A 12334-nucleotide genomic window follows, 5' to 3' on the forward strand; every position below is an offset into this window, starting at 1 on the left:
CTTGATCTGGAGAAAGAAGAGTTACATCTTTAGTATAGCCGAGCTGAGACACCCAAGGACTTCAGGTGTTAGGAAGAAGTTTCACTGTTTTCTTCTACTTTGCACTTATCAAACAGGTATTCCCCAATATCATGTTCAAGCACTTCCAGTCTCTTTTAGTTAATAGTGTGAAGTCCAAACAACTTGATGATCTCTACCTGTTCATCAAGGAGTTCAGACTTCAAGAAGACACAGAGATGTGGATCATGTTTTTCCTTTGCCTTATGTATAGTCCCAACAGATGCTGCTTAATAGTCTTATCAACCACAAGAACTTCATCCAGAGCATGCAGGTCATCTGACCTCTCTTCTGCCTCTGTCTTTAGGATATTTTTGAGAAGTGCACCCCCCCTTTTGGTTGGTTCCTGAAGAGATTTCTCTGCATGTTCCTTCTTCTCTTGGGACTCTTCTTGGACGAATATTATGAAGTGTTTCAGGGCCATATTATGATGCCTAAAGTAATAAGTCATGGAAAAAATAGATATAGCTAAAATTCAATTCAATAATTATTATCTTGAGGTAGAGAGATCATTCCAGTCCATCTTCCCCTCAAACGTCAAAGTGATCTTACTTAAAACGCACGGCTGACCCATGTCACCCACCATCCACTAGCTTCGAAAATTTAATAAACTCCAGGGGCTTCCTATCTCCTCTAGAATTAATGGAAATCTTAAATCATAACCTATTCCCTCTTACATTGCTAGTTGTCTTAAAGCTTGTCCATTCCACCTACTTGATGATCCAATGACATTGGTCTCCTTTTTATTCTTTTCATAAGATACTTCATCACTTTGGGCATTTTCACTGGTTCCCCTCCATGCTTTGAATAATCTCCTTCCATATCTCTAATTCCTGGTTTCCTTTATATCCTAATTAAAATTTCACCTTCTGTGTTAAGCTTTTCAGATTCCTTTTAATTCTAGTCCCTTCCCTCTGTGATTATCTCCCATTGATCTTGTGTGCACCTTGATTGTACATAGTTGTTGTATTCTGTCTCACTGATTAGATTATGATATTTTTTGAACATCTGAGTGAAGTGAGCAAAACAAGAAGAAAATTTTATTTAGTGACAGGAACATTGTGTGATTATCTACTTTGATAGACCTAGCTCATCTCAGTAATGTAATGATCTAAGAAAATTCTGAAAGGCTCATGATAGAAAGTGTTGTCTATATTCAGATAAAGAACTAAGGAATCTGAATGCAGAGCGAGGTATATTATTTTCTCTCATTTTTGTGCTTTCTTTCCTGTGTTTTTTCCGTTTTGTTCTGATCCTTCTTTCATATCACGACTGATATAGAAATATTTTTAATGTTATTGTATATGTATGGCCTATATTGAATCGCTTGCTTACTTGAAAGGGGAAGGAAAAGGAACAAAAAAAAAAAACAGAACCCAAAATCTTATAAAAGTGAATGTTGAAAGCTAAAAAATAATGTTAAAGAAAAGAAAAAGGGAAGGATGGCAGGCAGTTTGAATTTCCAAACTGGCAATCATTAAAACAATCCGGTATTGACTAAGAAATTGAGTGGTGGACCAGTGGAATAAATTGAGTTCACAATGCATGGTAATAAATAATTATAGTAATCTAGTAATTAATAACCACAAGGATCCACTCTTCGGGGGATAAGAACTCACCATTTGACAAAAATTGCCGGGAAAACTGGAAAATAGTTTGGCAGAAATTAGGTACAAGCTAAACTGATGCCATATATCAGAATATACTCAAAACAGATACATTCTTTAGACAGAAAGTTTGATATCACGAGTAAATTAGAAGAGGACAAGAAATATGTACCTGTCTGATCTTTGGAAAAGAGAAGATACTATGATAAAAAAAAAGAGATATAGAGGATCACAGAAGTAAAATAAATAATTTTGATTACATAAATAAAAAAGGTTTTTGTATGAACAAAACTAATGCAACCAGTTGGGAAATTCTGGGAGCCAAGATAGTGAAGTAAGCAGTAAATTACTGTCACTCCCATATTGACCACCAGGCAACCATAAGCTAGTGCCCCAAAACAAATTCTGGAAGAGCAGAACGAGCAAAGAAAAAGATTGAGGGAAAAAACCTTTCAGTAGAAGAAACTTGGGAGATAAGCAAAAAACGTCCTTCTCACTCAAGTAAAAGGGAAGCAAATTCTAGGACAGGAAGAAACCCAGCAAATCAGTAGCAAGCCCCACCTCAGAAAATGAGAGGGAGATTCTGAGCCCCTATAAAGTGAAGCAAAGAAATGCCTACACCAAGACTCCCCACAAGCCCTAGCATAGCCAGAGAAACTGGCAGATTCCAGCTCCAACAACCACAATATGCTCCTGCATAACCCTGGGCAAACAGACATCTTCCAGCAGGATGGGAAAGTCAGTCAGACCTCAACATGCTTCAATGTAGCCTTGAGAAAATATGCATCCTCCAGCAGGACAAGAAAGTAGGCCAGATCTCCACATGCTTCAGTGTAGCCCTGGGCAAACATGCATCCTTCAGCATGACAAGAAAGTAGGTCAGACCTCCACGTGCTTCAACATAGCTCCAGAAAACGGGAAACTTCTAGGGGCCTGACCTCCATAGACTTCAGTGTAACCCTGGGGAAACACCCACTAAGCCACAGCACATGCCAGACACCATCAATAGCTCAGCACCAGGTAAACCACTAGGCTTCATTAGTCCCAGCCACCCCCCTCATGCTACCCCCTCAACATAGCACCAGTCACAATGATTCCCTGTTGGACTACTGTGCAACATGGGAGAAACTGGCATAGGACTGCTCAGCATGACTTGTCCACATTAGAAAGGGTGCTATGCTCTTTGAGCAAAGCAGAATTGAGACAACACAAAGTAAACATAAGATGCACAAATTTGGGATATCCACCCCAAAATTTCATACAGACTATCTGTGGCTAACCTGTGGTAGAGCATTCCTAGTTTGTATTGCTCTGATCAGCCACAGTTGGACACAATGAAAGTCCATTTTATCATGGTGAGGTCATTTCGATCGTCTTCGAAAACGAAGGACAATAGCCAGCCAATCAACCTGAAAACCATGATCACAAAAAGAGCCTAGACATCATGTTTCTTTTTTTTTTTAAACTTTTAAAATTTATTTTCACACAATGTGGGGTTACAAATTTTCTCCCCTCTTTTCCCCCTCCCCCCCAGACCCAAGTTTTCTAATTGCCCCTGGGACCTATCTGCTCTCTCCTCTATCCTCCCTCCCTGCCCTTGTCTCCGTGTTCTCTTTTGTCCTCTAGGGCCAGATAGCTTTCTTGACCCCTTAACCTGTATTTCTTGTTACCCAGTGGTAAGAACATTACATTTGGTCCTAACACTTTGAGTTCCAACTTCTTTAGCTCCCTCCCTCTCTACCCCTTCCCCTTGGAAGACAGGCAGTTCAATATAGGCCATATCTGTTTAGTTTTGCAAATGATTTCCATACTAGTTGTGTTGTATAAGACTAACTATATTTCCCTCCATCCTGTCCTGTTCCCCATTACTTCTATTTTCTTATGGTCCTTTCCCTCCCCATGAGTGTCGACCTCGTATTGCATTCTCCTCCGCATGCCCTCCCCTCCATCCTCCCCCCATCCTGCTTGTGCCCCTGTCCCCCACTCTCCTGTATTATGAGATAGGTTTTCCTATCAGAATGAGTGTGCATTATATTCTTTCCTTTAGTGGAATGTGATGAGAGTAGATCTCATGTTTTTCTCTTGCCTCCCCTCTTTATCCCACCACTAATAAGTCTTTTGCTTGCCACTTTTATGAGAGATAATTTGTCCCATATGGCTTCTCCCTTTCTCCTCCCAATATTTCTCTCTCACTGCTTGATTTCATTTTTTCTTTTAGTATATGATCCCATCCTCTTCAATTCACTCTGTGCACTCTGTCTCTATGTATGTGTGCGTGTGTGCATGTGTGTGTGTGTGTGTACTCCCACCCAGTGCTCAGATACTGAAATGTTTCAAGAGTTATAAATATTGTCTTTCCATGTAGGAATGTAAACAGTTCAACTTTAGTAAGTCCCTTATGATTTCTCTTTGCTGTTCACCTTTTCATGGTTCTCTTCATTCTTGTGTTAGAAAGTCAAATTTTCTTTCTAGCTCTGGTCTTTTCATCAGGAAAATTTGAAAGTCTTCTATTTCATTGAAAGACCATTTTTTCTCCTCAAGTATTATACTCAGTTTTGCTGGGTAGGTGATTCTTGGCTTCAGTCCTAGTTCCTTTGACTTCTGGAATATCCTATTCCATTCCCTTCTATCCCTCAATGTAGAAGGTGCCAGATCTTGTACTATCCTGATTGTATTTCCACAATACTTGAATTGTTTCTTTCTAGCTGCTTGCAATATTTTCTCTTTCACCTGGGAATTCTGGAATATGGCCACAATGCTCCTAGGAGTTTCTCTTTTTGGATCTCTTTCATGCGGTGTTCCGTGGATTCCTTGAATATTTATTTTGCCTTCTGGTTCTAGAATCTCAGGGCAGTTTTCCTTGATAATTTCGTGGAGGATGGTGTCTAAGCTTTTCTTTTGATCCTGGTTTTCAGGTAATCCCAGAATTTTTACATTGTCTCTCCTGATTCTATTTTCCAGGTCAGTTGTTTTTCCAATAAGATATTTCACATTATCTTCCATTTTTCGAATCTGCACGGTATGTTCTGAGATATCTGTCTTTCTCGAAAAGTCCAAAGCTTCCATCTGTACCATTCCAGATTTGAGAGATTTATTTTCTTCAGTAAGCTTGCGAATCTCCTTTTCCATTTGGTTAATTCTGCTTTTGAAAGCATTCTTCTCCTCATTGGCCCCTTGCACCTCCCTTGCCAACTGAGTTAGGCTAGTTCTCAAGGTGCCAATTTCTTCAAGATTTTTTTGGTTCTCCTTTAGCAGGGAGCTGATCTGTTTTTCATGCTTCTCCCTTATCCCTCTCATTTCCCTTCCCAGTCTTTCCTCCATCTCTCTAACTTGATTTTCAAAATTCCTCTTGAGCTCTTCCATGGCCCAAGCCTGTTGGTTGGGCTGGGACACAGAATCCTCGATTTCTGTGTCTTTGACTGATGACAAGCATTCTTCCTCTCCATCAGAAAGGAAGGGAGGAAGTTTTTTTTCTCCGATAAAGTACCCTTCAATAGTTTTATTTCTTTTCCCTTTTCTTGGCATTATCTCCACCTAGTAGCCTGACCTCTGAATGTTCTCCTCACACCCACCTCCCCTCCTGGTCCTCCCAGCCAGCGTTTGGGGACTGATATTCAAATGCTGCTTCCCGCCTTAGGATTTTTGGCGGAGGCAGGGCTGCTATTCAGTGTGAGAATTAAGTTCAGGTGCTGAGGTCAGGGGCAGGGCCGCCTCTCTGGCTCAATTCCCTCAGGAGGTTTATGCACAGACCTTCCACAATGGATCCAGGTTACCGCCCATTTGGGGAGCCCCCGTCCGCAGCCGCCTCTCAGCCCCCACCTCCCGGGGGGGCCCGAGCCATGGGGGCACCTCACTCCCCTCTCAACCCGCCAAAGAGACTCTCTCACCTACCCCCGTCAGTCACCTGTTGGTGGGAGGCCCGTGCAGCTGCTGAAGATCCCGCCCCCGGACCCATCTCAGAACTGTGTCTCTCGGCGCCGCGGCCGCCGTCGCAGCCGCAGGTCCGGGCTGGGCACCGTGTCTGCAGCGTGACGGACCTTTTGGGAGAGGTTTGCAGGTCCCTCTGTGGGTGGGGGGACCCGCGTGGCCGCTGGAGATTCCGTCCCATAGCCCTCTTTTTCTCACGGTGTCGCTGCCGCAGTAGGGCTGCTCTCTTCTTCCTGCCCAGCACCCAGTACCCGGCGCGAACGACCCCCCCGAGAGGTTTGCAGGTCTCTCCGGAACAGAAATCTCCCTCGCTCCAATATTCCGTGGTCTCTGGGTGCAGAATTCTCCCTGGCTTGGTCCCCTCTAGCCGTTCTGTGGTTTGTGAGCTCGGAGCTATGTGTATGTGCGTCTTTCTACTTCACCATCTTGGCTCTGCCCCGACATCATGTTTCAAGAAATTGTCGAGGAAAACTTCGCTGATGTTGTGTAACCAGAGGGTAAAAATAGATATTGAAAGAATCCACTGATTGCCTGCTAAAACAGATTGCAAAAGAAAAACTCCTAGGAATATTATAGCCAATTTCCAGAGCTCCGAGGTGAAGGAGAAAATATTGCAAGTAGCCAGAAAGAAATAAATCTAGTATTGTGAAAACACAATTAGCATAACACAAGATCTAGCAGCTTCTACATTAAGGGATCAGAGAGTTTGGAATATGATATTACAGAGGTCAAAGAAGCTAGGATCAAAACCAAAAATCACCTATCCAACAAAACCAAGTATAATATCTATTGGGATATTCAACGAAATGGAGGATTTTCAAGCATTCTTGATGAAAAAAAAAATGGAGCTCAAGAAAATATTTGACTTTCAAACACCACCATCAATAGAAGTTTGAAAAGGTAAACAGGAAAGAGAAATCATAAGAGACTTACTAAAGTTGAACTGTTTACATTACCATATGGAAAAACAGTATTTGTAATCTGTGAAGCTTTTCTCAGTATTAGGGTACTTGGAGGAATTATATTCATATAGACAGAGGACAAAAGATGAGATGAATATGAAGGTTGATATCTAAAAAATATATAAAACTAGCAGTGAGAGAGGAATATATTCAGAGGAAAAAGGGAGAAATAGAATGGGATAAATTATTTCTCACATAAAAGAGGCAAGAGAAAGCTTTTTCAATGGAGGTGCATGGCACATATACAAAAATTGACCATGAACTAGGACATAAAAAACTCACAATCAAGTGCAGAAAAGCAGAGATAGTCAATGCATCATTCTCAGATCATAATGCAATAAAAATTACATGTAATAAAAGGTCATGGAAAGATAAACGAAAAATCAATTGGAAACTAAATAATCTAATCCTAAAGAAGGAGTGGGTTAAAGAAGAAATCATAGAAACAATCAACAACTTCATTCAAAGGAATGACAATAATGAGACAACCTACTAAATCTTATGGGATACTGCAAAAGCAATTCTTAGGGGAAGTTTTACATCTTTGAATGCCTGCATAAATAAAAGAGAAAGAGGAGATCAATGACTTGGGCATGCAGCTGAAAAAGCTAGAAAAAGAGCAAATTGAATATCCCCAAGTAAATATCAAATTAGAAATACTGAAAACCAAGGGAGAGATTAATAAAATTGAAATCAAGAAAACTATTGAATTAATAAATAAAACCAATAATTGGTTTTATGAAAAAAACTAATAAACCTTTGGTAAATTTGATTTGAAAAAAAGAAAGAAGAAAATCAAATTACTAATATCAAAAATAAAAGGGGTGAACTCACCTACAATGAGGAGGAAATTAAAACAATAATTATAAATTACTTTGCCCAACTTTATGCCTACAATTTCGATAACCTAAAAGAGATGGATGAGCATTTTAAAAAATACAAATTGCCCAAATTGACAGAAGAGGAAGTTGAATACTTAAAGAACCCCATCTTAGAAAAAGAAATTTAAGAAACCCTCAATGAACTCCCTAGGAAAAAATCTCCAGGGCTAGATGGATTTACAAGTGAATTCCATCAATCATTTAAAGAACAGTTAATTCCAATATTATATAGACTATTTTTGAAAATTGGTGAAGAAAGAATCCTCCAAAATTCTTTCTATGATACAAATATGGTCTTGATACCTAAACCAGGAAGAGACAAAACACAGAAAGAAAATTATACACCAATTTCTCTAATGAATATAGATGCAAAAATTTTATCTTATCACAAGAATAATACATCACAATCAGGTAGGATTCATACCAGTAATGCAGGACTGGTTCAATATTAGAAAAACTATTAGCAGTATGGATCATATCAACAAAGCAACTAACAAAAAATACATGATTATCTCAATAGATGCAGAAAAAGCTTTTGACAAAATACAGCACCCATTTCTATCAAAAACACTAGAGAACACAGGAATAAAGGGAAGTTTCCATAAAATAATAAGCAATATCTACCTAAAACCTTCAGCAAGCATTATATGCAATGGAGATAAGCTAGATGCATTTCCAGTAAGATCAGGGGTGAAACAAGGATGTCCATTATCACCACTATTATTGAATATGGTACTAGAAATGTTAACTATAGCAATTAGACAAGATAAAGAAATTGAAGGAATAAGAATAGGCAAAGAAGAAACTAAGTTATCACTCTTTGCAGATGATATGATGATATACTTAGAGAATTCCAGAGATTCAAATAAAAAACTACTTTGAAATAATAGATAACTTGAACAAAGTTGCAGGTTACAAAATAAACCCCCACAAAATCTTCTGCATTCCTATATATTAATAACAAAGTCCAACAGCAAGAGATAGAAAGAGAAATCTCATTTAATGCTAGGGTAGACATTATAAGATATTTGGGAGTTTACCTGCCAAATATAACCCACCGACTACATGAACTTAATTGCAAGACACTTTTCTCTCAAAGAAAGTCAGATCTAAGTACGTGGAAAAACATCAGTTGCTCATGGATAGGCCGAGCCAATATAATACAGATGGCAATTCTACCTAGATTAATTTACTTATTTAGCGTCATAGCAATTAAACTTTCAGATAATTATTTTCTAGAGGTGGATAAAATAGTATCAAAATTCATCTGAAAGAACAAAAGGTCCAGAATATCAAAGGGACGAATAAAAAGAAATGCTAGGGAAGGTGGCCTAGCACTACCCGATCTCAAATTGTATTATAAAGCAACAATTACCAAAACCACTTGGTACTGGCTAAGAAACTGAAGGGTGGAATAAGGCAGGTACTCAAGACACAGAAGGCAATGAATATAGCAATCTCCTGCTTGATAAACCCAAGAACCTCAGCTTCTGGGATAAGAACTCACCGTTTGGCAAAAATTGCTGGGAAGACTGGATAACAGCGTGGTTGAAACTAGGCATAGACTCATGCCTGACACCCTACACATGAATAAGGTCCAAATGGCTACACTATCCAGGTATAAAGACTGATATCATGGACAAATTGGAGGAGCAAGTAATAGTGTATTTATCGGATTTATGGAGAATGGAAGAATTTTTGAGTAAAGAAGAGATAGAAAGCGTTATGAAGTGCAAGTGGAATAATTTTGATTACATTAAACTGAAAATTTTTTGCACAACCAAACCCAACGCCACCAAAATTCAGAGGGATGTAGTATATTGGGAAAGAATTTTTACAGCTAATCTCAGGGATAAGGGCGTCATTTCTAGAATATGTAGAGAACTGAGTCAAATGTACAACAATACAAGTCATTCCCCAATTGATAAATGGTCAAAGGATATTAACAAGCAATTTTCAGAGGAAGAAATTAAAAAATATCTATAATCATATGAAAAAATGCTCTAAATCACTTTTGATTAGAGAGATGCAAATTAAAACCACTCTGAGGTACCACATCACACCTGTCAGAATGGCAAACATGACCGAACAGGAAGATGAAAAATGTTGGAGAGGATGTGGGAGAGTTGGAACACTAATTCATTGCTGTGAGCTCATCCAACCGTTCTGGAGAGCGACTTAGAACTATGCCCAGAGGGTTACAAAAATGTGCATACCCAGCAATATCGCTTCTAGGACTGCATCCCCAAAAGATAATAAAAATGGGAAAAGGTCCCATATGTACAAAAATGTTTATAGCAGCACTCTTTGTAGTGGCCAAAAACTGGAAATCAAGGGGAGTCACTGAATAAATTATGGTATACGAATGCAATGGAATACTATTGTGCCACTAGAGATGATGAACAAGAAGAGTTCAGAGAGGCCTAGAAAGACTTATATGATCTGATGCTGAGTGAAAGGAACGGAACCAAGAGAACTTAGTGCACAGCAACACCCACAGTGTGCGAGAGTTTCTGGTAGATTTGGATCTTCATAGCAATCCAAGGACATAAAAAAATTCCCAGTGGTCTTCTAAGGCAAAATGCCTCCCACATTCAGAGAAAGAACTATGGAATTCAATAGGAGAATGTAGTAGATCATTTGTGTGTGTGTGTGTGTGTGTGTGTGTGTGTGTGTGTATTATGTTTTGATTTGTTATATGATGTCTCCCATTTATTTGAGTTCTTCTACACAGCATGACTATAACAAATGTATTCAATAGGAATGTATGTGTAGATCCTATAAAGAATCATGTGCTGTCTCCGGGAGGGAGAGGGGTGGTGGTGGGGTAAGTAAGGGGAAAAAATCTAAGTTTTATGGTAGTGATTGTACAGCATTAAAAAATAAATAAAATGAATATATTTTTTAAAAAAACAATAAAAAAAAACTAATTGAGGAAAACAACACTTTAAAAGTTAGAATTCAGCTAGTGGAGGTTAATGACCCTGTGATACATCAAGAATTATTCAAGCAAATTCAAAAGAATGAAAAAATGGAAAGAAATATAAAATATTTCACGGGAAAACAACTGACTTGGAATATAGATCGAGAAAGGACAATATCAGAATCATTGGATTACCTGAAAGTCATATTCCAAAGAAGGACCTAGAGAGTATCTTTCAAGAAATTATCAAAGAAAATTGCCCTGATATCCTGGAACCAGAGGGCAAAAATATGTTGAAAGAATTCACAGATCACCTCAGGAAAGAAATCCCAAAATAAAAACTCCAAGGACCATGAAAGTCAAATTTCAGAACTCTGCTCAAGGAAAAAACACTACAAGTGGCCAGAAAGAAACAATTCAAGTATCATGGAGTCACAACCAAGATTAGACAGAACTTGGCAACTACAATGTTAAACAATTAGAGGTCATAGAACCTGATATTTTGAAAGGCAAAGGAGCAAAGACCACAACCAAAAATCACTTACATGGCAAAATTAAGCGTAATACATCAAGGAGAAAAATGATCATTCAATGCTGCACCATCAAGTTGACTTCCAATATCAAGACTTCAGAGAAGCATACATAGTCACAGAGGAAAAGAAAATATAAGAGATTCAGTGGAGCTAAAACATTTACACTCCTAGATTAAACTTGTAATTCTTTGAAAAATAAAGCATCACTAATAGTACAGCTATAAGGAATATAGAATTTGAACTCCAACTTCTCTCCCGTCCTCTTTCCCCACTCATCCCCACTGACAAGGCAAGCAATTCCATAAAGGTTATACATGTTTAGTCATGTGAAACACATCCATAACAGTCATGTTGTGAAAGACTAACTATATTTCCCTCCATCCTATCCTGCCCCCATTTATTCTATTCTGTCTTTTGACCCTCTTCTACCTCTGCCTCCCTTCTGCAAGCAATGTCATCCTCTTTTTCATCACTTAATTTTTTCTGTCATTCCCTCAATTTCCCCAACAAGGAAGTAGGAGATCATTTAAAGGGTGGGGTGAGAACTGACAGAAGGGAGGGCAGATGAGGGGAGGTGGTAGACAGAAATAAAACACTGGTGAAGAGGAAAAGGATGAAAGGAGAGAGAGGACAAACAGCAGGAAGAATAGGATGGATGGAAATGCAAAAGTAGTAATCATCACTGTAATGTGAATGGGATGAATTATTCCATAAAATGGAAGTAAATAGCAGGGCGGATCAAAAATCAGAATCCCACAATATGCTATTAACAAGAAACATACTTGAAGCAGAGAGACAAACATGGAGTAAAGGAAAGTGGCTGGAGAAGACTCTTTTTTGCTTCAAGTGAAGTAAAAATAAAAATTTAAAAAAGCAGGGATAGCGTTCCTGATCTCAGACAAAGCAATACAAAAATAGACTTAATTTTAAAATTAGGAATAAAATCACAATTTACTAACAGATACCATGGACAATAAAGCAAAATCAATAATATATACATATGGGTCAAGGGGTATAGCATTCATATTCTTAAAGAAGTTAAGTGAGACACAAGAAGAAATAGAATAAAAAACTATAATAGTTGGGAACCTCAAATGTTCCCTCTCAAAACTCAATAAATTCAACCTAAAACTGAGAAAGCAATTTAGGTAGTAAATAGAATACTCAAAATGTTAGATATGACAGATGGTTGGAATGATTTAGACATGAAGAATGACACCATAAGCAAGTTACAAGATCAAGGAAGAGTCTACCTGTCAGATTAAAGGGAAGAAGAAGAATTCATGACCAAACAAGTGACAGAAAGCATTACAAAGTGTAAAATAGATAACTTTGATTACATTAAATTAAAATGCTTTTTTACAAACAAAACCAGTGCAATCGTAATTAGAGTAAAAACAAGCCGAGGATATTTACAGCAAGTGTCTCTGATAAAGACCTCATT

General features: G+C 38.4%; 1 pseudogene; it reads right to left on the minus strand.

The window, feature by feature from the left end:
- Nucleotides 1-220: 220 nt before the first annotated feature.
- LOC140514790 (DNA topoisomerase 1 pseudogene) overlaps nt 221-12334 on the minus strand; it is a 34620-nt pseudogene continuing 22506 nt past the window's right edge.

Source organism: Notamacropus eugenii, chromosome 7 (genome assembly GCF_028372415.1).
Source record: "Notamacropus eugenii isolate mMacEug1 chromosome 7, mMacEug1.pri_v2, whole genome shotgun sequence".
In the NCBI taxonomy this organism is placed as follows: Eukaryota; Metazoa; Chordata; class Mammalia; order Diprotodontia; family Macropodidae; genus Notamacropus; species Notamacropus eugenii.